We start from the raw sequence: 26,176 nt of genomic DNA, 5'->3' as shown, positions 1-26,176 counted from the left end.
TTTCCAGGAAATTTGAATTTCTTGCTTCAGTGTCTCTCTGACCCAATGGTTCTTAAGCAGTATGTTGTTTAGTATCCAAGTTCTGTGACTTCTAGTAATTTTCTATTTGTTTTTAAATGGTAGCTTTACTCCACTGTGGTCTAAGAAGATACTTGCGATGATTTAAATGCTCTTGAATTTGTTGATGCTGTCTTTGTGGCCTAACATGTGGTCTATCCTTGAGTTTGTGTTGTGTGGATTTGAAAAGAATGTGTATTCCAGCTTTTTGGGGTGAATAACTCTGAAAATATCCAGGAGGTCTAGTCTGTCCATCTCTTTATTCAATTTTCTTGCATCTTTGTTGTTTTTCTGCTTTGTTGATCTGTCTAAGTGTGAGAGTGGGGTGTTAAGGTCTTCCATTATTATTGTATTACTATAGGTGTATTTTTGTAGTCTTTTCAGTAGTTATTTTATGTACTGAGATGGTCCCTCATAGGGTGCATAGATGTTGATAATTGTTAAGTCTTCTTGGCTGATTGATCCTCTAATCAGTATGTAATGGCCTTGCCTATCTTTTATTACTTTATTTAATTTAAAATCTATTGTGTCAGAGATGAGAATGGCAGTTCATGCCTTTTTTTTTTTTTTTGTGGTCCATTAGCCTGTATGATAGTTTTCTATCCTTTCACTTTAAGTCTGTGTTTATCTTGTTGTGTCAGATGGGATTCTTGCAAGCAGAATATGGTCAGGTTATGTTTTCTGATCCATCCCCCAACTCTGTGCCTTTTGATGGGTAAGTTTAATCCATTGACATTTATTGATATTACGGATTTAATGTATTGTAGTGCCATTATTCAACAATTTTTTATTTGCTCTGATATATTGCAAGTATTATAGTGATGTTCTCATTTACAAGAGGTCTTTTAGATCCTCTTTCAGGGCCGGTTTGGTGATGGTTGCCTCCTTGTCTGTCTAAGAATGTTTTCTTCCCTCCATCTAGTTTGTATGAAAGTCTAGCATGATATATTATCCTTGGTTGAAATCCTCTTTCATTCATGGCTCGATAGATATCTTGCCATTCTCTCTGGCTTTCAGAGTTTGAGTGGAGAAGTCTGCTAATAGTCTTATGGGTTTTCCCTTGTATGTGACTTTTTGTTTCTCTCTTGCAGCCTTTAGGATCCTTTCTTTATCCTTACTTTTTTTTTATTGTAACTATGATGTATCTTGTTGTCTTTAGGTCTGGACTGATTCTGTTTCAGGCTCTCTGGGCCTCTTGAATCTTAATGTCCTTTCTTTTTGTTTAGTTCTGGGAAGTTTTCTTCTATAATTTCCTCTATAATATTTACTTCCACTTCCACTGTTTCTTCCTCTGGTAGGCCAATTATATGAATGTTAATTCTTTTGAGAAGCAACATACGTCTCTGCTGTTGTTTTCAGGGTCTCTATTTCTTTGTGAGCTATTTTACCTCTTTCTTTGTTTTCTTTAGCTCATCCTCTGTCTGGCTAATTCTGTTTTCTGCTTCTGTTAATCTGCTTTCCCTTCCCTCAGCTTCTTTCTTCAATTCGGTTATACTATTAGTTTGTTCTGCTAGTTGGCCTGTTAGCTCAGTTATTTCAGCTTTCAGTTCTCTAATTACCTCATGTTAGTAGTATTCATCTTGAGGGTCTCATCTGTTCTTTCGCTAATTCTGACAGACCCTTTCCTCCATAGTTGTTTTCATTTCTGTGATTATTAGGTTTACTATTACTTGCATACTTTTCTTATCCATGGTTACTTCTGACTGTTTTGGAGTTTCTTCTGGTCTCCTGTCTTAAGTCATTGTGGTAGCAGTTTAATTTGCTCTTGATATAACCATTTTTTTATTGATGTGGTTTTTATTTTTCTGTTCTGTCGTTCTTCCCTTGTTGTGTTTTGAGTACAAGCCACGCTATACTACATTCCTTTATGACAAATGCAGTCATTAAGCTCAGAAATTACAACAGTGTTAACTGAAGAGAGGATTGATACAGTTTAACCAATACCAAGCCAAATAACACCTCCAGTCCAAGAAAAAATAGCCACCAAATCCAATAGAAAAAGAAAGAGAAAGGAAAAAGCAGAAAGTAAGAATAGACAATTATGCAAATCTACTGTCCACTGTAATTCTAGGGATAGCAAGAGGAGAAAGGAGAGATGAGAGACACATACATAGAGTCCACTCTGAGGCAGATTTTTCCCCAAAAAATAATTCACAAAGAAGTTTTAGTGAGTTCATAAAGCAGAAGAAGGAGGAAGGAAGAAAAGAAGACAAGAACAAGAAAAAAAAGAGCAATGAAAGGAAAAAAAATTTTTTGAATTAGCTAGGATGAGGGAAAAAGGGGAGAGTGGAGGTAAGGGGTAGAGAGAAACAAGTTCCTCTCACAATGGATAGGACTCCCAGTTATCTAGCAATGGATAAAACAATAACAGTTAATTTTGGTCAACCTGAAGGAGGGGGGGAAGGAACATGAGTGTATTTAATAGTAATAATATATTAGAGTAAAGAAACTCTAACAGTCAGTATGATTGGCTCAAGTAGCCTCAGCAAAGACAGCCAATTTTAAGAAGTATCCAAAAACAAACAAACAAAAAAAAAACTCTAGGTAGTCTTTCCCAGGCAGGGTTGAAGCTCTGATTGGTCAGATATTTTGTAACTCACATAGAGCTCCAGCTACTTAGAAAAACATGAGAAGGAAATCAAAAAGGAAAAGGGTTGGAATGATACCCTTAGTGAGCCAGGAATCTTGGTAAAGAAAATAGCTCAGCGGGAATCCTGCTAGGAGTGGCTGTCCAGCCCCTGGGTTCTGGTTCTAGGTTGGGGGGAGGGGTGAGTTTCAGAAATAATCAAAATATTTCCTTTCTTTTTCCTCTGTTTTCTAACCCAAGAGTGAGCTATAGTACCCCTCTTTGGTGTCACACTTAGGACCCCTTATTCACCCTCCTGCTGATGGCCCAGTATCCTACCCTATCCAGCGAATACTAGATCACAAGCCACTGCTTGTTGGAGTTCACACAAGCAGCTGCCTCCAAGTCCATAACAGTTTTATAAAGGTATTTTAAAAGTAATAAATTTTACTCATAGGGTACATGGAATGAATTAATACAATTACTCAGATAATAATACCATAAATATTTAAAAATAATTTCTGTAATATACAAGTCTATGAAATATAAATTGCACCAGAATAAATCTGACACTCCGATACTATAATTCAGTATCACATTGCTTCTAGTAGATAGTAAAAGTCTATAGGTCTAAGTCTTCATAAGAGTTAAGCATAGGTAATATAGATAAAAATTATATGATAGGATAACATCTTTTGAGTCTGGACAATAGTGCTTCCTTTCATCAAGATAATATTGAACAATAAAGGATTAATGCAGCATTGGAGAGTGGTAACTGGCATGATTAAAAATCAAGATGGAGGACAGTACCACATTCACTAACATATTTTGCATTATTTCTCTCTGGATTGTGACACAGTTAAAAAATACATTAGGAATTTGAGAAAATCAGGCATTATTCCTAGATATCATTCTTGCAGAGATACAATTCTGCAAGAGTAGTAGCAAAGTAATTACACTGCCAGTGAGGGGTTGCAGGAACCATTTTGCAAATCCATTTGCACCCTCCTTACTCTCTTCGGGGATGCACAGAGGGCAGAAATGACTTCCTCTTCTCTTATTTTCAAGGTTGTCTATATGGTTATGAGTAAGGGCTGAGCCTTTCCAAGCTTAGTTATCATCCCATTATACAATTGGAAAAATGTGGACAGCAGGAATATTAAAAATCCTATCTGCATTTACAATCTAATTTCCTATGAATAATCCTTTAGGTTTGAATTAAGTCAAGCACAACAAGCATCACATCTGGTGGATACAGTACATCAAGTTACAAGCCTCCTTAGCATGCATGCTTTACTGCCAAATGCCTGAGATCCCCACAGTCAGAGTAATGGAAAGAATTGTGTGCTATTGTTTTATAAACTTGTGCAGAAAAATGACAATTAAGCTGTTTTTGCTCTTGTCATCTCTGATGGTGTAGGGCAGGTGATTCAAACATAATGGCACCTATGAAAGGGAATTTTATGATGATGTAAAGATTATAATTTTAACAGAAAATTACATTATGCTACCAGGTCATTTTTTTCCACTTGAATATTTTTCATCATTTCCATCTAATTTGGAAGCCAATACATTGTAAATAACTATAGGGCATTTACTTTATTATCTATTTCAAAGAAGCAAAGATGATTAAAGTCAACTTTGTCATTTTTAGTTAGATTACAAGAGTATTTTAGTGTTTCTGAATATATATGTGTATATTTGAATTTGTTGCTTTTTAAAAAATTTCTTTATTGGGGAATTAATATTTTACATTCAACAGTAAATACAATAGTTTGTACATGCATAAAATTTCCCAGTTTTCCATACAACAATACAACCCCCACTAGGTCCTCTACTAGAGGACCTAGTGAATTTTTTGCTTTTTATGTACTAAAAATTTATTTAAGACCCAGCCAATACAGTTTATTATATAGCAAACTAGCTATATACATTGTAGGTATATTTTTAAGGTAAAAATGTCTTTTTATGGCATTGTATAGTTATGTCTTCAATTATATACATTCCAGAAGACACCTTAAGTATCAATTGTTGTACTTGTTTTCATATCTTCATATACCATATTAATGTAAATTTAAATAAACAGATATTGTATACAAAGGTCATTTCATGGACGTTTGGTCACAGTGAATTGAAGAGTGGAGATAGAAAAAGATTATTTCTTTACACCTAAAAATATGGTCAATTATTTCACATAGGAAAGATATTATTGCCCCCTCTAGACTATAGAAAGAGAATAAAAGAAGTTTACTTTGGAGACGTTTTATTTACCACATGAGTCCAGCTCAGTACTCACTAAATTCATCATAGCACAAGACTTATTATCTATAATTTGTATTATATAATTCTATAATTTTGTATTAATTTTAAAGCTATGGAATTCTTTTTTTCTAACTTCCACAGGAAATTTAAAAAATACTTGACTAGGGATGATATGAAGATAAGAATTAAGAGAGGAGGGAAAAACAGAGAGGAAGAAAGAGCCATATATGTGTCACAATTTCATAACTATAGAAGCTTCCCTGCTGCAGTGGTTAAAGAGTGTTTTATACTAGAACCTAGCATATGGTAATAGGTGTGCCATCACCAGGTATTTATAATAATATGTTCTATTTATATACAAAGTAACTTAAAATTACAGAATTCTAATTATACAGGTAAGACTTTCATATTTTGTTATTCCAAGTGGTTTTAATAAATCAAAGATATCAAAAGAAATTCAAAAGACTATGTGTCCCACCCACAATAAAGATTTTATTGATCTTAAAACAAACACAGCAAAAAACTGTAAATAAAGAAAATTTTATTCAATAAAATCTGACAGCATTTCACTAATTTAGCCTTTAAAAAAGCAAAGCCAATGTTCTTCAAGATGAATTTAGAGCTTGTATGTGTTATGTAATATACTTTTATATATGCTTAAATAAATGAAATTTATTAGCAGTTGAATTATTTCAAAATTATTCTGTCTTGCATTTTCTTCTATGCTATAATGCTGTACTACAATAGCCACCCAAAATACATGTTCAAAAGGTGTCTGTTGGAAATATGCACCTAGTACTATAAATCTGTGAATGAAGTTAGATCAAGATTTGTTAACTGGTATAAAAAGGGGAACAGATAATTCAACAGAAGCCACATGTTCACTTGTATAGATCTCTATTTATTAATATATCCTTTCTCAAGTGTAAAGTAAAAATAAATGTGATAATTGATATCTCTTTTTCATGACAATATCTAAACATACTCTAACTCTTCTTTGAAAAGGACAAACTCTGAAAAAGTATTGTACCAACCCAACCCACAAGACATTAGCAAAGAAAGAATGATAGCAGGGAGGATCCAAAATAGTAGCCAGGTCCTGATCTCTCTGTCCAGAAAGGAGAAAACAGAAAATATGAAGAGCTTTAGAGAAAGGGATATGAAAAATCACACACACACAAAAATGTAACATATGTGTGTTGGATAGTATGCCAGCTCCCCCGGCTTAAACACCAGTATGTCTGTATGAGATTAATTTGATCCCATTCAAAGCTGCGGTCTATTTACATAAATCACTTTTACATTTACATAAAGCTCCACCTTCCCTCCAGGGCATTAGTGGTTTAGTGGTAGAATTCTCACCTGCTCCGCCCCTTCTCCTTGTCACACCCTGATCTTCCACCAGTCACTTTTTGCTCCACCCTCTCTATGTCACATCCTGTTTCCACCCTACTTGGAGAGTATAAAAACAGCTGCTTTTCTTATTAAAGACCCTTGGAAATTGCTTTCCGGCTCTGAGAGTTCCAGAGTGTATCTCCTGCGAAGTTAGTGCAGCACGAGTTCCTGATCCATCTCCCACGCAGCAGCCTAGATCGGCTCCAGTTGAGTTCTCTCCAAACCAGAGAGCACTAGCTCAGGAAGAAGCACCCTCAGGCTATCCCAGCATATGTGAACAGACTAATAACACTGAAGCAAAACATGAGAGATCTGTGAGGTTTGTTTGTTTTGTTTTTGCCTCTACCACACCCCCAAACCTTGAAGCCAGGATTCAGTCTTACAGGATGCACTCCAGAGGAAAACTCTTAAACAAGAGGAAAAAAATTGCAATAAAGAAGTAAAAAAAGAAATTATTGAACATATACTTAATAGAAGAAAAAAATAATTAAACATAAAAAATGAAAAAAAACATAAGACCACATTCCAGAAGTAAACTAGACCTTCAATTTCAGGAGGGGAAAAAATTCACCATGAAATAGTTTAAACTGCTATAGTTTTTTTAAAAAATGTAACCACAACAGTACCAGAATTAGCAGTGCCCCAGGACACCTACAGAGGGGTTACTAATATACCTTGTGTGCACTTGCTGACTAGAGAGGTAAGACTAGCTATCCAGGACTATTTCTACAGGACTCTTTCCTAGGACTCAGTTGTATCTACAGAGGAAACAGGCTCCACATATCCTGGACAGAAATAAACACTTTAAAGAGAACATCTGTGCAAACTTACACAGGTAAACACAATGGACACAAATTTCAAAAGACAACAAATATAATGGTCATACCAAAAAGACCTTCTGGAGCACTGAACCATAACAAAAGCCCAGGAAACATTCCAACCATCCAGAAGCAAATAATAATGATGAAAACCTCTAAATACTAATTGATGAAATAATCACAGGAGTGAGGAAAATACTTTGATAGAAATATTATCAGAATGTAATAATTATAAATACTATCAGATGAGACTATGAAAGAAAAATGAACTATTTCTAAGTAAATACAGACTTAAAAGCTGAAAGAATTAAGGGGCCAATTAGCTAAACAAGCTAATATAATAACTGAGGATGATAAAAGAATAGCTGAACTAAGGAAAGAAGCTGAGAGAAGAGAAAAAAAACTGAAGCAGAAAACATAATTAAAAATATCAAGGATGAAATAGAGAAAGATAGCAAGAAGCTAAAAAAAGAAATAGAGAGACACTGAAAACAACAGAGACATATGGGATGACCTTAAAAGAAGTAATATACACAATGTTGATTTTCTAGAGGAAGGGAAAGAAATCATACTAGAGGAAATAATAAGAGAAAATTTCACCATGTCAAACAGAATATAACAACAACACAATAAAAATATAATATAAAAGGCAAGGACCACATGGTTTTAGAAGTTAATTCTACAAAACCTTCAAGTAAGAGTTAATATCTATCCTTTTAAGCTCTTCCAAAATACTGAAGACACAGGAATAGTCTCTTCCAACTTTTATGAATCCAACATCACCTTGATACCAAAAGTAGATAGAGACACAACAGAAAATAAAATTAAAAATTAATATCAGGTGGATCCAAGATGGCAACTAGAATGTAGCAGCACCCGTGGGCTCTGACATCAACTGCTAGAAAGCCTTAAAATCCTGGCCTTCAGCAGGACAAGCAAGGAGGCATCCTAAAGGTAGACCAGGGAGGTGATTATAATTCAATTTGGGTTAAAAATTAGAGCAAAAAGAAAGGAAATTTCTTGATTATTTCTCTCAGTCCCCCTCTCCCCATAACCAGACACCAGGGGTAGGGAGCTGCTGCTAGCAGGCTCCACGTGGAGCTCCTTTCTTTACCAAGATTCCTGGCCCACCGGGGTGCCATTAAACCCTGCTTCCAAATTTCTAGGCTATTTCTGTTGTTCCTTTGAGTAAGGGACTTAGACCCATTCAAGTGACAATTAGCTAATCAAGCAAGGCTCACCCAGCCTGGGAAATACTGCTTGAAAGTTTTTTTTTTCTTTTTTTTCACGTTAGTTTTGTATTGTGTTTTCTTTCTCAATCAGTTGTCTAGACTAAATGTACATAGGCTAACAGGGGGCTGTCCAAGCTATAGACCCACTGCTTTGGCTTTTTACTCTATTATATTTTACAAATACTATTATATATACACGCATATCCCTTCCTCCCCTCACGTGACCAAAATTAACTCTTAGTATACTTTCCATTGCTAGACTACAAGAATTATCACCCACTGTGACAGAAACCTGTCTCACTTTTCATACCTCCTCTATACACTATCGCCCTTCTCCTACTTCCAAGCCAATTAAAAAAAGAATATATATATATATATATATCTCCTTTCACTGCTTTTTTTTTCTGTTTCCTTCTTTTTTCTTTTCTTTATTATTTTCCCGTCTTCCTTTCTCCCTTTCTCCTCCCTCTGCCTTCTGAATTCACTGATACTTATTTGTGAACTATTTCAGGGAAGAAGTCTGACTCAGAGCAGACACTCTTTGTGCGTCTCTCTACTCTACTTCCCCTTCCCCTCTTGCTACGCCTAGAATCTACAGTAGACAGTAGATTTGCATAATTGTCTATTCCTGCTATCTCTTTTTTCCATTCTCTTTCTTTTTCATTTAGATTGGGTTACTATTTTTTCTTGAACGGGAGACATTGTGGGACTAACTGGTATTGGTTAAACTGCTTCAGTCATTGCTTTAGTTACTATTTAAATTTCTGAAGATGGTTATTGCATTTGTCATAAAGATATTTAGTATAGTGTGGCTTGTATATAAAACAAAGCAACTGAGGAACAACAGAACATAAAAATAAAAAACACATTAAAAATAAGTAGATCAAGAGCAAATAAAACTGCTAATAAAATGAATGAAGACAAGAGCCTAGAAGAAACTACAAATCAGCCAGAAGTAACCATAGATAAGAAAAGCATGCAAGCAATAATAAATTTATTAACCACAGAAATGAAAACAACTTTGGAGGAAAGGAATAGCAGTATTAGGGAAACAACAGATGAGACCCTCAAGGAAAATACTAACTACCTTGAGGCAATTAGAGAACTGAAAGCTGAAAAAGCTGTAATGAAGAAAGCAACCGAGGGAAGGGAAAGCAGACTAGCAGCAGAAAACAGAATCAGCCAGAAAGAGGATGAGATAGAGAAAACTAAGAAAGAGGAGAAGAGCTCAAAAAGACACTGAGAGAAACTGAAAACAACAGCAGAGACATATGGGATGATATCAAAAGAAGTAACATTCATATAATTGGCCTGCCAGAGGAAGAAAGAGAGGAAGGGGAAGCAAGAATTCTAGAGGAATTATAGAAAAAAACTTCCCAGACATGAACAACAGAAAGGACATTAAAATCCAAGAGGCTTAGAGAGTTCCAAACAGAATCAACCCAGACCTGAAGACACCAAGACACATCATAGTCACAATGAGAAGAAGTAAGGATAAAGAAAGGATCCTGAAGGCTTCAAGAGAAAAACAAAAAATCACATATAGGGGAAAACCTATAAGACTATCAGCAGACTTCTCTACCCAAACTCTAAAGGCCAGAAGATAATGGCGGCTATCTATCGAGCCCTGAATGAAAAGGGTATCAACCAAGGATAATATATCCTACTAGACTTTCATTCAAACTAGATGGAGGGATCAAAACGTTCTCAGACAAACAACAGTTAAAGGAGGCAACCATCACCAAACTGGCCCTGAAAGAGGTTCTAAAAGACCTCTTATAAACAAGAATCACTATAATACTTGCAACATATCAACAAAAAAAAAAACTTGTTGAACAATGGCACTACAAAACATTAAATCCATAATATCAGTAAATGTCAATGCTTAAACTCACCCATCAAAAGGCAAAGAGTGGGAGGAAGGATCAGAAAACACAAACCAACCATATGCTGCTTGAAAGAATCCCACTTGACCCAACAAGATAAACACAGACTTAAAGTGAAAGAATAGAAAACTATCCTACAGGCTAATGGACCACAAAAAAGGCAGGAACAGCCATTCTCATCTCTGACAAAATAGATTTTGAATTAAATAAATTAATAAAAGATAAGCAAGGTCATTACATAATGATTAAAGGATCAATAATCCAAGAAGACATAACAATTATTAACATCTATACACCCAATGAGGGACCATCTAAGTACATCAAACACCTTCTCAGAGCTTCAAAAATACATCAATAGTAATACAATAATAGTGAGAGACTTTAACACCCCACTCTCACACTTAGACAGATCAAAAAAACACAGAATCAACTAAGAAACAAGAGAATTAAATGAAGAGATGGACAGACTAGAACTCTTGGACATTTTCAGAGCTTTTCACCCTCCAAAACTGGGATACACCTTCTTTTCAAATCCACATAACACATACTCAAGGATAGACCACATGTTAGGCCACAAAGACAGCATCAATAAATTCAAGAGAATTGAAATCAGCCCAAGTATCTTCTCAGACCACAGTAGAGTAAAACTAACATTTCACAACAAACAGAAAATTATTAAAAGTGCCAGAATCTGGAAACTAAACAACATACTGCTTAAGAACCACTGGGTCAGAGAGACACTAAGCAGGAAATACAAATGTTCCTGGAAACAAATGAAAATGAAGACACAACCTATCAAAATATTTGGGAGACAGATAAAGTAGTACTGAGAGGGATACTCATAGCCATACAATCACATATTAAACAACAAGAAAAAACCCAAGTAAAAAAAAAACCTTACGAAAACCTTAAGGATTTAGAGGAAGAGGAACAAAGGAACCCTAAAGGAACCAGAAGGACAGAAATCACTAAAATTTTAGCACAAATAAACAACATCGAAAATAAGAGAACCATACAGAAGATCAATGAAGCCAAATGTTGGTTCTTTGAAAAATTAAACAAGATTGACAACCCCCTAGCCATACTCAACAAACAAAAAGGGGAGAAGACTCAAATTCATAGAAATGTAAATGATAGAGGAAATATCACAACTGACAGCACAGAAATCCAGAAAATCATGCGAGACTTCTATGAAGAACCATATGGCACCAAGCTAGAGAATCTGGAAGAAATGGAACAATTCCTAGAAGCATATGCCCTTCCAAAACTGAACCAAGAACTACAAACCTAAATGCACCAATCACAGACAAAGAAATCAAAAATATTATTAAGAATCACCTCAACAACAAAAGTGCTGGACCAGATGGTTTCACAAACGAATTCTACAAAACCTTGAGGAAACAGTTAATACCCATAGTTCTAAAGCTTTACTGTAAGATCAAAGAAACAGGAACACTGCCTTCCACTTTCTTTTTCTTTTTTTTTTATTTAAGAAAGGATTAATTAACAAAACCATAAGGTAGGAGGGGTACAACTCCACACAATTCCCACCACCCAATCTCCATACCCCCTCCCTCCCCTGATAGCTTTCCCATTCTCTATCCCTCTGGGAGCATGGACCCAGGGTCATTGTGGGTTGCAGAAGGTAGAAGGTCTGGCTTCTGTAATTGCTTCCGGGCTGAACATGGGTGTTGACTGGTTGACCCATACTCCCAGTCTGCCTCTCTCTTTCCCTAGTAGGGTGTGTCTCTGGAGAAGCAGAGCTCCACGACACATTGGTGGGGTCTTCAATCCAGGGAAGCCTGGCCAGCATCCTGGTGGCATCTGGAACCTAGTGATTGAAAATAGAGTTAACATATGAGACCAAACAAATTGTTGAGCAATCATGGACCCAGAGCTTGGAATAGTGGAGAGGAAGTGTTAGGGAGGTACTCACTGCAAACTCTAGTGTACTTCTGCTTTCAGGTATATATTTTGCAGTAGTTTATGGATATGTGTGAACATAAGCTCTCTCTCACAGAAACTGGTGTATATCTAGGTTATGGGACTTTGTTAGAAAATGAACCACCTGAGATGAAATTAGAGTGTACTATAAAAGGAAAGGTCTCACCCGAGTAATGTGGTCTATCCTTGAGTATGTGTTATATGGACTTGAAAAGAAGGTGTATTCCAGTTTCTTGGGGTGGAGGAGTCTGAAAATGTCCAAGAGATCTAGTCTGTCGATCTCTTCATTCAATTTTCTTGTATCTTTGTTGATTCTCTGCTTTGTTGATCTGTCTAAGTGTGAGAGTGGGGTATTGAAGTCTCCCACTATTATTGTATTACTACTGATGTATTTTTGAAATTCTTTCAGTAGGTGCTTAATGTATTTAGATGGTCCCTCATTGGGTACATAGATGTTAATAATTGTTAGGTTCTTGGCTGATTGATATTCTAATAATTATGTAATCTCCTTGCCTATCTTTTATTACTTTATTTAATTTAAAATCTATCGTGTCTGAGATGAGAATGGCTGTTCCTGTCCTTTTTTGTGGTCCATTCGCCTGTAGGATAGTTTTCCATCCTTTCACTTTAAGTCTGTGTTTATCTTGTTGTGACAGATGCGATTCTTGCAAGCAGCATATGGTTGGGTTATGTTTTCTGATCCATCCCCCCACCCTGTGCCTTTTGATGGGTGAGTTTAAGTCATTGAATTTATTGATATTATGAATTTAATGTATTGTAGTGCCATTGTTCAAAAAAAATTTGTTTGCTCAGTTATATTGCAAGTATTATAGTGATGTTCTTGTTTATAAGAGGTCTTTTAGAACCTCTTTCAGGGCCGGCTTGGTGATGGTTGCCTCCTTTAGCTGTTGTTTATCTAAGAAGGTTTTGATCCCTCCATCTAGTTTGAATGAAAGTCTAGCAGGATATATTATCCTTGGTTTAAACCCTTTTTCATTCAGGGCTAGATAGATAATTTGCCACTCCCTTCTGGCTTTTAGAGTTTGAGTAGAGAAGTCTGCATATAATCTTATGGGTTTTCCATTGTATGTGACTTTTTGTTTCTCTCTTGCAGCCTTTAGGATCCTTTCTTTATCCTTATTTATTCTTATTGTGACTATGATGTGTCTTGGTGTCTTCAGGTCTGGGTTGATTCTGTTTGGTACTCTGCGCCTCTTGAATCTTGATGTCCTTTCTGTTATTCAGGTCTGGGAAGTTTTCTTCTATAATTTCCTCTATAATGTTTGCTTCTCCTTCCTCTCTTTATTCCTTTGGCAGGCCAATTATACGAATGTTACTTCTGTTGTTATTTTCAGTGTCTCTCAATCTCTTTTTGAGCTCTTTCATCTCTTTCTGCGTTTTCTCTAACTCATCCTCTGTCTGACTAATTATGTTTTCTGCTTCTATTATTCTCCTTTCCCTTGCCTCAGATTCTTTCTTCATTACAGCTATTTCAGCTTTCAGTTCTCTAATTGCTTAAAGATAATCAGTATTTTCCTTGGGGGTCTCAACTGTTGTTTCCCTAATACTGACATTCCTTTCCTCCAATGTTGTTTTCATTTCTGTGATTAATAAGTTTATTATTGCTTGCATACTTTTCTTATCTATGGTTACTTCTGGCTGATTTGTAGTTTCTTCTGGGCTCTTGTCTTCATTCATTGGAGTAGCAGTTTTATTTGTTTTTGATCTACCCATTTTTTTGATTTATGTGTTTCTTTTTTTTAATGCTCTGTTGTTCCTCAGTTGTTGTGTCTTGAGTACAAGTAACCCTGTACTAAATACCTTTATGACAATTGCACTCACCAACCTCAGGAATTACAGTAGTAACTGAAGCAAGTATTGAAGTAGTTTAATCATTACCAGTTAGCTAAACAATTTCTCCAGTCTTGAAAAAATAGTAACAAAATCTCAGTGAAGGAAGAGAAAAGAATGGATAGCAAGAATAGACAGGTATGCAAATCTACTCTCCACTGTATATTCTAGGGGTAACAAGAGGGGAAAGGGAACTAGAGCAGGGATATACACATAGAGAGTCCACTCTGAGTCAGATTTCTTCCCCAAAATAATTCACAAATTCAGACAGGCAAAGAACAAGGAAGAAGTGTATGACAAGATTATAAAAGAGAGAGAGAGAGAGAGAGAGAGAGGGAGAGACAAGAGAGAGAAAAGGGAAAAGATAAGAAAAAGAGCTGTAATTAAAGAACAGCAAAGGAAATTCCCAAATGTGTATCAGTGAATTCAAAAAAGCACACTGTTTGTTGGTGTGGTGGCTGGGGGCTGTGACTTTGGAAGCTGTAGGATTAAGGAAGAAGGGATGAGAATAATGAGAAAAAGAAAAAAAAGAGAGAGAGAAAAAAAGAAAAAGATAAGAAAAAGAACAGGCATAAAAGGGCAGTGAAAGGAAAGGGTTTTTTTAATGTATTTATTTTTAATTATTTAATTAGCTATGCGGGTGAGGTGGGGGGGTTGGCTACTTAGAATGAAAAAAGGCCAGAGGTTTCAGAATGGTATAGACTTAGGATTAATGATATTCCCTGGTGGGACAGGAATTTGGTAAAGATAATGACTGGTTATGGGGGGGGGCGGGAAGGAGGTATGCTTGAAAATTAAAAGGAAGAAAAAAAATTTTTTTTTCCTTTTTTTTCCCCCTTTTTTCCCTACTCTAATTCTTAACCCAAATTAAGTTATGGTCATCTCCTTGGTGTCGCCACTAGGACCCCTTATTGGCTGGCCTGCTAAAGGCAAAAAATCCTACCGTTTCCAAGAGATGTGGTCAGAGCTCAGCCACTAGCAGCTTCTCAGTCCGCCATCTTCTGGGAAACCCTCCCCACCCCCCAAAGCTTTTTTAAAGGATTTCTCAAAGATGAAAACTAGCTCCAAGTCCTTTTGATCCAATGAGAGCTATACTCAAGGATGTCCTTGGATCCGCCCTCAGGGTCTCATTGGTCCCCAGAGACTCCCAAGAGGAAGCCCCCAAGCTACAGTGCTCCCTCACAGTCCTCTGCCGGCTGCCCAGCAGTGCTCTGCAACCAGCAGAGGAGCCACCTTCCCGGGCTGAGGACAGTGCCCGGCGCACTCGCCTTGCCCGCCACAGCCTGGGAAGTCTGGAGCAGCCCGCCCGCTAGTCTGCACCACCTCTACTCTAATTCTTGACCCAAATTAAGTTATAGTCACCTCCTTGGTGTCACCGCTAGGACCCCTTATTGACTGGCCTGCTAAAGGCAGAAAATCATAGCGTTTCCAGAAGATGTGATCAGAGCTCAAGCCACTAGCAGCTTCTCAGTCCACCATCTTCCGGCACCCTCCTGCCTTCCACTTTCTATGAAACCAACATCACTCTGATACCCAAAGCAGATAGAGACACAACAAAAAGGAAAACTACAGACCAATATCTCTGATGAACAAAGATGCCAAAATATTAAACAAGATCTTGGCCAAACAGATAAAGCAACATATCAAAAAGATTGTTCAGCATGACCAAGTGGGATTCATCCCAGGAAGGCAAGGCTGGTTCAACATCCATAAGTCAATCAATGCCATTCACCACATCAATAAAAGCAAAGCCAAAAACCACATGATTATCTCAATAGATGCAGAGAAAGCCTTTGACAAAATCCATACCCATTCATGCTCAAAACCCTACAAAAAATGGGAATAGATGGGAAATTCCTAAATATAGTGGAAACTATATATAGAAAACCAACAGCCAACATCATACTCAATGGACAGAAGTTGAAAGCATTTCCCCTCAGATCAGGGACTAGACAGGGCTGACCACTATCACCATTACTCTTCAACATAGTATTGGAAGTTTTTTGCCATAGCAATCAGGCAAGAGAAAGAAATCAAAGGAATACAGATTGGAAGGGAAGAAGTCAAGCTCTCCCTATTTGCAGATGATATGATAGTATACATAGAAAAACCTAAAGAATCCAGTAGAAAACTACTGGAAGTTATTAGGTAATATAGCAAGGTATCAGGCTACAAAATCAATGTACAAAAATCAGTGGCATTTCTTTATGCAAACACTAAAACAGAATAAGAAGACATCCAGAAATCACTCCCTTTCACTGTTGCAACAAAATCAATAAAATACCTAGGAGTAAAGCTGACCAAAGAAGTGAAAGACTTGTATACTGAAAACTATGAGTCGTTACTCAAGGAAATAGAAACTGATACCAAGAAATGGAAAGACATCCCATGCTCATGGATTGTAAGAATAAATATCATCAAAAAGAATATTCTCCCCAGAGCCATATACAAATTTAATGTGATACCCATCAAAGTACCACCAAGCTTCTTTAAGAAAATAGAATAAAAACTACATTCACTTATCTCGAACCAGAAAACACCTAGAATTGCCAAAACTGTCTTGAGGAAAAGAAACAGATATGGAGGCATCACACTCCCAGATCTCAAACTATATTATAATGCCATCATCATCAAAACAGCCTGGTACTGGAACAAAAAGAGGCACACAGACCACTGGAACAGAATTGAAAGCCCAGATCTAAACCTCCACACCTATGGATATCTAATCTTTGATAAGGGGGCCCAAAGTATTAAATGGAAGAAGGAGGCTCTCTTCAATAAATGGTGCTAGGAAAACTGGGTTATATCATGCAGAAGAATTAAATTGAACCACCTTATCTCACCAGAAACAAAAATCAACCAAATGGATCAAAGACCTGGATGTCAGACCAGAAACTATCAAATACTTAGAGGAAAACATTGGTGTAACACTTTCCCACCTAAACCTCAAAGACATCTTTGATGAAACAAACCCAATTGCAAGAAAGACTAAAGCAGAAACAAACCAATGGGACTACATCCAATTGAAAAGTTTCTGCACAGCCAAAGAAAATATCACACAAACAAAGGGACCCCTCACAGAATTGGAGATCTTCACATGCCAAACATCAGACAAGAGACTAATCACCAAAATGTACAGAGAACTCAGCAAACTTAGCACCAACTAAGCAAATGACGCCATCCAAAAATGGGCAGAGGATATGAACAAGACATTCACTCCAAAGGAGATCCAAAAGGCTAACAAACATATGAAAAACTGTTCCAGGTCACTGATTGTCAGAGAGATGCAAATAAAGACAACATTGAGATACCACCTCACTCCTGTGAGAATGGCATACATCAAAAATGACAGTAGCAACAAATGTTGGAGAAGCTGTGGGGACAGAGGATTCCTTCTACACTGCTGGTGTTAATGTAAATTGGTCCAGCCTTGTGGAGAGCATTCTGGAGAACTCTCACAAGGCTAGACATAACCTTCCAGATGACCCGGTAATTCCTCTCCTGGGGATATACCACAAGGATTCCATAATGCCCAACCAAAAAGATGTGTGTACATCTATGTTCATAGCAGCACAATTCATAATAGCTAAAACATGGAAGGAACCCAGGTGCCCAACAGCAGATGAGTGGCTGAGAAAGCTGTGGTACATATACACAATGGAATACTATGCAGCTATTAAGATCAATGAGCCCACCTTATCTGACCCATCTTGGACAGAGATAAAAGGAATTATGTTAAGTGAGCTAAGTCATAAAGATAAAGATGAGTATGGGATGTCCCCACTCATCAACAGAAGTTGAGAAAGAAGATCTGAAAAGGAAACTAAAAGCAGGATCTGATTAAATCAAGGTCTGGGCACCAATGTAAAAACCCTGTGGTGAAGGGGAGGGTGGCCATTGGGCTTCCTAGCACCATGGAGGGTGGGGACCGGGGGTGGGTGGTGGGGATGGGACACAGTCTTTTGGTGGTGGGAGTGGTGTTTATGTACAATCCTATTAAAGTGTAAACATTATATAAACCACTATTTAATTAATATGAGAGGCGAAAAACTGATGATATGTCTAGAACTTCTTAAAACACAGAGTGAGTCTTTTTAATACATAGGCTGTCTTTGATATGTTCTCTCCCAAAAGCCTAGACCAGGGAGAACAGAAGCAACCGACAGCACAGCTATATGCAAGATGCTGGGTACTATACCCCAAACCCTATCAAAGGGACTTTCCAAAGTTAACCCTATCACCAAATAATGTGATGTTAAAGATAACTATCCATTGTCTTCTTGAACCCTAAGACAACAGGAACCTCACATTTCCACTATAGAGCCTATATTTCCCCCAGTCCTGGAACCTTAGGGTGGGACCCACTTTTCTGCATGCTGCTCTCAATTCAAATCAAATAATATTGCATCCGCGGATCGCAACCTAATCAATGCAATGAGTGCCACCCCAGCATGCTTCACTTCAGACTGTGACCAGAGACTTCAGGTGTGGAATGACAACCCTTCAGCTTCATCACTCGGGTGAGACCTGTCCTTTCATAGTACTATCTAATTCCATTCCAGGTGTTCCACTCCCCAATAAAGTCCCCAAACTTAGATATAGTCCAGGTCCCCTGAGATAGAGCATAGGTTCACCCATGCCCATAAACTAGGGGAAAAATATATACCTGAAAGCAGAAGTACACAAGAGCATGCAAGGAATACCCCCAACACTTCATCTGCACTATTACAGTCTTTAGGTCTGTGATTCTTCAACAGTCTGTTTGGCTTTGTATGTTAACTCTCTTTTCAGCCACCAGGTTCCAAATGCCAGCGATATGCTTACCAGATTTCCCTGGACTGACGACCCCATCAATGTGTACTGAAGCGCCACTTCCTCAGAGCCCCACCCTACTAGGGAAAGAGAGAGACAGACTGGGAGTATGGATCGACCAGTCAACACCCATGTTCAGCGGGGAAGCAATTACAGAAGCCAGACCTTCCACCCTCTGCAACCCACAAGGACCCTGGAACCATACTCCCAGAGAGAAAGAGAATGGGAAGGCTATCAGGGGAGGGGGTGGGATGTGGAGATGAGTTATGGGAATTGTGTGGAATTGTACCCCTCTTATTCTATGGTGTTTTTAATGTCTCCTTTCTTAAATATAAAAAAATGAATATCTCTGATGTACATAGATGATAAGATATTGAACAAAATTCTATCCAATTAGAAACAGCAGTATATTAAAAGAATGTACATCACCACCAAGTGGGATTTATCCCAGAGATCCAAGGCTAGTTCAATATACATAAATCAATCCAGGTGATCCACCAAATCATTAAAAGAAAAACCACATGGTTATCTCATAGGAATGCAGAGAAATTCTTTGATAAAATCCAACAACACTTCATGATCAAAACATCACAGAAAAAGGAACTAGATAGAAAATTCCTTAATCTAGTGGAGTTTATACACAGCAAGCCTATAGTCAATAGAATATTCAATGGTAAAAAATTGAAAGCATTCCCACTTAGATCAAGTATTAGACAGGGCTATCACCATTACTACTCAACATAATGTTGGAAATTCTTGTCATAGAAAGAACAGATAGGAATTAAAGGGATAGAGATTGGAAGAGAAAATCTTAAACTGCTACTACTTGTATATGATATCATATTATGCATAGAAAACCCTAAAGAATCCAACAGGAAGCTCCTGGAAATTATCAAGCAAAATAGTAAGGTATCTGGCTACAAAATCAATACACCTGGGCTACTGGTGTTCCTTTATGCAAGCAATAAGTCACAAGAAGAAGAAATCCAGAAACAAAACCCATTCACTATAGTAGAAAAAATAATAAACTATCTAGGAATAAGCCTGACAAAAGAAGTGAAAGACTGTTGGTATGCATGAGACCCCTTCTGTTTCATTTGGTTTAAATCCCCCCTGCTTAACACTATTCTATTTACATAACCACTTCATTCTATTTACATAACCACTGTTAACAAGTTCCACCCTCCCTCCAGGGCATTTGTGGTTCAGTGATAGGATTCTCGCCTAATCTGCCCCCTCTTTGTCACACTCTGATTTTCACCAGTCACTTTTCTCTCCACCCTCTCTATGTCACATCCTGTTTCCACCTTACTTGGCAAGTATATATAAAGACAGCATTGTGAGTTTTACAGTACTGTACCTTGAGTTTAGCTTAGCTCGGCTTAGATTGGGCTGCGTCCTGCATGAATAAAGAGATACTTCCTACAGCTCAACTATGAGTCCCTGGTCGTCTGTTACCCGCCTGTGAAGCCAGCCCAGCGAAAACAATATAACCCATCGAAAACAACAAAAGACATGTAAAACTATGAGTGACTATTTAATGAAACAGAAAAAGATACAAAGACATTGAAAGACATTCCGTGTTCATGGACTGGAAGTATTAACATCATCAAAATGACTATTCTACCCATATACAAATTTAATGCATCAAGTATCATAGATTTTTTTATCTCACTTTAAGTAGTTTATTATTAAATAAGTTCTGTATGGCTCTTTTTTAATTAACTTATTTAAGAAAAGAGACATTAACAAAATCATAGAATGGGGGGGTACATCTCCACACAATTCCTGCCACCCAATCTCCATATCACATCCCCTCTCCAATAGCTTTCCAATCCCTATCCCTCTGGGAGCATGGACCCAGGGTCTTTGTGGGTTGCAGAAGGTGGGAGGTCTGGCTTCTATAATTGCTTCCCTGCTGAACATGGACGTTGATTGGTCAATCCATACTCCCAGTCTTCCTCTCTTTTTCCTTAGAAGGGTGAGTCTCTGGGGAAGCTGAACTCCAGTAAGCATTGGTGGGGTCTGCAGTCCAGGGAAGCCTGACTGGCATCCTGAGGATATGAACAGAACATTCACTCCAGAGGAGATCCAAAAGGCTAACAAACATATGAAACACTGCTCCAGGCTGCTGATTGTCAGAGAAATGCAAATAAAGACAACATTGAGATACCACCTCACCCCTGTGAGAATGGCATACATCAAAATGGACAGCAGCAACAAATGTTGGAGAGGCTGTGGGGACAGAGCAACCCTTTTGCACTGCTGGTGGGAATGTAAATTGGTACAGCCTCTGTGGAGAGCAGTCTGGAAAACTCTCAGAAGGCTAGACATGGACCTTCCATATGATCCAGTAATTCTTCTCCTGGGGATATACCCCAAGGACTCCATAACACCCAACCAAAAAGAGGTGTGTACTCCTATGTTCATTGTAGCACAATTCATAATAGCTAAAACCTGGAAGCAACCCAGGTGCCCAACAACAGATGAGTGGCTGAGAAAGCTGTGGTATATATACACAATGGAATACTATACAGCTACTAAGAACAATGAACTCAACTTCTCTGACCCATCTTGGTCAGAGCTAGAAGGAATTATGTTAAGTGAGCTAAGTCAGAAAGATAAAGATGAGTATGGGCTGATCCCACTCATCAACAAAGTTGAGAAAGAAGATAAGAAAGAGAAACTAAAAGCAGGATCTGACTAAATTGAAAGTAGGGCATCAAAGTAAAAACCCTGTGGTGAGCGGGAGGATGGACATGCAGCTTCCTGGGCCAGTGGGGGTAAGGGGAAAGGTGGGTGGGTGAGTTGGGACACAATCTTTTGGTGATGGGAATGGTGTCTATGTACACATGTATTAAATTGTAGTCATATAAATCACTATTTAATTAATATGAGAGGGGGAAAAATTGATTGTATGTCTAACAAAGGGACTTTCAAAGTTAACCCAATTACCAAATAATGTGATGATGACAGTAACTATCCATTGTCTTCTTGAACCCTAAGACAGCAGCAACCTCACATTTCCACTATAGAACCTAAACTTCCCCCAGTCCTGGGGCCCTAGAATAGGGCCCACTTTCCTGTATGCTTCTCCCAATTCTTATCAAATAATATTGCATCCGCTGATTGCAACTTAATCAATGCAACGAGTGCCACCTCAGCATGCTTCACTTCAGACTGTGTCCAGAGACTGGAGGTATGGAACGACAATCCTTCAGCTTCATCACTTGGGTGAGATCTTTCCTTTCATAGTATTCTCTAATTCCATCCCAGGTAGTTCATTTCCTAACAAAGTCCAAAACCTAGATATAGACCAGGTTCCAGGAGATAGGGCGTATGTTCACACGTATCCATAAACTAGGGCAAATATATACCTGAAAGCAGTAGTACACTAGAGTTTGCAGTGAGTACCCCCAACACTTCATCTCCACTATTGCAACCTTTGGGTTCATGATTCTTCAACAATTTGTTTGGCTTTGTATCAGCATAGATTTTTTTTAAAGAGGATAGAACAAAAGCTACAAACATTTATCTGGAACCAGAAAATACCTGGAATCTGCAAATCAATCTTGAGAAGAAAAAAAAACAGGATGCATCACACTTCCAAATCTAAAACTGTATTTTAGGGCCACTGTAATAAAAACTGACTGATACTAGAACAAAAGTAGACACACTGACCAGTGGAATAGAATTTACAGTCCAGAAATAAATCTTCACAACTATGGAAATCTAATTTTTGAAAAGGAAACCCAAATTATTAAGTGAAAAAAAGGGAGTCTTTTCAACAAATGGTATTGGGGAACGTGGGTTTGAATGTACAGAAGAATGAAACTGCATTACTACATTTCACCAGAAACAAGTATACTCCAAATGGATCGAGGACTTGGATATTGAGCCAAAGTATATCAAAGACTTAAAGGAAAATATTGGTGGAACTTGTTTCCATCTAAATTTTATAGGTATCTTAAATGATACAAACACAACTGCAAGAAAGGGTAAAACAAAAATAAACCAGTAGCTCTAAATCAAATTGAAAAACTTCTGCATAGCAAAAGAAACCACCACCCAGAGAAAGAGACTCCTTAAAGAATGGGAGAAGATTTTTTTTTTCCTCCATGGTTATTGCTGGGGCTCTGTGCCTGCACTATGAATCCACTGCTCCTGGAAGTTATTTTTTCCCTTTTTGTTACCCTTGTTGTTTATTGTTGTTGTTGTTATTAGTATTGTTATTGCTGTCATTGTTGTTGGATAGGACAGAGAGAAATGGAGAGAGGAGGAGAAAACAGAGGGGGAGAGAAAGATAGATCTGCTTCACCACTTTTGAAGCGACCCCCCCTGCAGGTGGGGAGCTGGGGCTTGAACTGGGATCCTTATGCCAGTCCTTGCACTTCATGCTATGTATGCTTAACCCATTGCACTACCTCCCAAGCCCTGGGAGAAGATTTTTATATGCCATACGTTAGAAAAAAAAGGCTAATAACCAAAATGTATAAAGAGCTCACCAAAGTCAGCAACAGTAAACATCCAAAAACGGGGAGAGGATATGAACAGAATATTCACCAAACAGATCCAAGAAGCCAACAGATATATGAGAAAATGCTCCAAGTTATTGGTTGTCAGAGAAATGCAAAGAAAGATACCACCTCACTTCCATAATAATGTCGTATGTCAGAAATGGTAGTAACAACAAATGCTGGACAGGTTTTGAGGGTAAGAAAATCCTCCTGCACTGCTGCTGGGAATGTAAATTGGTCCAAATCCTGGGGAGAGTAGTCTAGAGAATTCTCTGAAACCTAGAAATGGAACTAACTTATGACCCGGCAATTTCTTTCCTGGGGATCTAGCCTGAGGAATCAACAAAAAGATCTGTGCATATCTATGTTTGTAGTAGTACAATTTGTAATAGCCAAAACCTACAAGAAATCTTATATCCAATAACTTTTAAGTGGTTAAGGCAGTTGTATATGTCCACAATGGAATACTTTTCAGCTATTAATGAATTCACCTATTTCACCCCATCTTGGATGGAGCTTGAAATAATCTTAGTAAGTGAGATAAGTCTGAAAGAAAGGGATGAGTATGGAATGATCTCACTCATGGACAGAATTTGGGAATAAAGAAAATGGAAACACATAGTAGAACTTGGACTAGGTTTGGTGTATTATACCAAAGTAAAGACTCTCAGGGAGGTTGTGGGTTTTCAGGTTCTGGTATATGAAGGTGAAGGAAGACTTAGGCCGCGGTATGAGTGTTTTGCAAAAAACTGAAAAATTTTATGCATGTACCAACAACTTTATTTACTCTGGTCAATCCCCCAATAAAAACATTTATAAATAAAGAGAGCAAGTTTACATTTTAATTAAAATGACAAAATTTACAACAGTGACAACTAATAACACTCCCATTAACTTCAGTCTTAATGAAGTTGATTAAATGAATAATTTTAAACATGTTCTCTACACGGTTATTTTGGTGAGAAACTGAGGGTTATAAAGACAAACATAAGTAAACAAAAGACTACAACTCATCATAAGAGAGCCAGAGTTGAGGAGACTGTACACAGTTGTTAAGCAGTTACATTCCTGAAGACATTGCTCAGCATTGGACAATAGTTGGCATTACTGGACCTTGTACATTAAGTGGATAACTGAATTTGAGACCAAGGGAGTTGTTTGGATCAATAGTCACCGAAATGGATTTCAATTAACTGCATGCCTCTCAGATATGAAAAGAAGTATACCCTCTATGAGAAATCTTGCTGAGATAAGCAATCAGTGGTTCACAAATATGGTTGGGCTGTAGTTAAGAAGGGAGTAGTTTAAAAACAAAGATTCTAGGAGTATGAGATAGCTTTACCATTACAGATAGTTCACCAATGTAGATAGAAGCTTACCATGATGAGGCCGTGAGTTTTGTTTCCATAGGAAAACCACAGATGGTTAAACAATTCTATAGTGTCTCTCTTTTTTATCTACCTGACTTTTTATCTCCCACATTTTTTTCTCTTTACAAGTAAAAAATGGACCTGAGAGGCCATTCATCCATACTGTGAATACATGAGGCCCAGGAACACATAAAAAAAAGTAAAATAGGCAGAACTGAAAAAAAGAAAGGGGCACAGAAATGGAAAATGGAAAGTGAAGCTTGCATCAAAGCAATCCTTCTGGAGAAGGAGTGATGTGGTAGGGGTGGGGGAGTTGGTCTCCTGATGCATGATGGCGGAAAAGGCCCTTAATTGGGAATGAGAATTTTGAAGACACCTATCATAGCAAGAGGAGAAATTGTATCCATGTTTCAACACCCATACTGTAAACTTTTTACCACCCCCCAGTAAAATGATAGAAGAAAAAAAGAATAGTTTTTTTTTTTGGTCACTACTGGGATTTCACTGATCCAGGCTGACTTTTTCAGAAAGACAGAGGAAGAGATAAAAATACCACAGTACCAAAGCTTCCATCAGTGCAATGATGGCCAGATTAGAAGTTGAGTGCAAGACAAAAAAAGCATATTATCCAAGTGAGCTGTTTTCCTGGTCCTAAGGATAGACTTTTGTTTTGTTTTCCTTTTGTGTTTCTTTTTTTAATTAATAATGATTAACAAGAGTATAAGATAACAGGGGCACTATTTTATACAATTCTCACTACCAGAATTCCAAGGATACATTTTTAAAAAGATTTTCAGGGTGATGTTGGCTTCATAAAAGGTGGAAGGGAGTATTCCTGTTTCTTCAATCTTATGGAATAGCTTAAGAAGTATGGGTATTAACTGTTTCCTGAAAGTTTTGTAGAATTCGTTTGTGAAGCCATCTGGTCCAGGACTTTTGTTGTTGGGGAGATTCTTAATAACGGTTTCAATTTCTTTGTCTGTGATTGGTGCATTTAGATTTTGTAGTTCTTCTTGGTTCAGTTTTGGAAGTGCATAGGTTTCTAGGAATTGTTCCATTTCTTCCAGATTCTCTAGCTTGGTGGCATATAGTTCTTTATAGAAGTTTCGCAGAATTCTCTGGATTTCTGTGGTGTCAGTTGTGATATCTCCTGTATCGTTGACAATTCTATTAATTTGAGTCTTCTCTCTTTTTTGTTTGGTGAGTCTGGCTAGGGGTTTGTCAATTTTGTTTAATCTTTCAAAGAACCAACATTTGGCTTCATTGATCTTTTGTATGGTTCTTTTATTTTCGATGTTGTTTATTTCTGCTCTAACTTTAGTGATTTCTGTCCTTCTGGTTGCTTTAGGGTTCCTTTGTTCCTCTTCCTCTAAGTCCTTGAGGTGTGTAGTAAGTTCGTTCATTTGGGCTTCTTCTTGGTGTTTAATATGTGATTGTATAGCTATAAGTTTCCCTCTCAGTACTGC

This window comes from Erinaceus europaeus, chromosome 8, assembly GCF_950295315.1.
Source record: "Erinaceus europaeus chromosome 8, mEriEur2.1, whole genome shotgun sequence".
Classification (NCBI taxonomy): Eukaryota; Metazoa; Chordata; class Mammalia; order Eulipotyphla; family Erinaceidae; genus Erinaceus; species Erinaceus europaeus.
The sequence above is the reverse complement of the archived record's forward strand: the minus strand, read 5'-3'. Positions refer to the sequence as shown.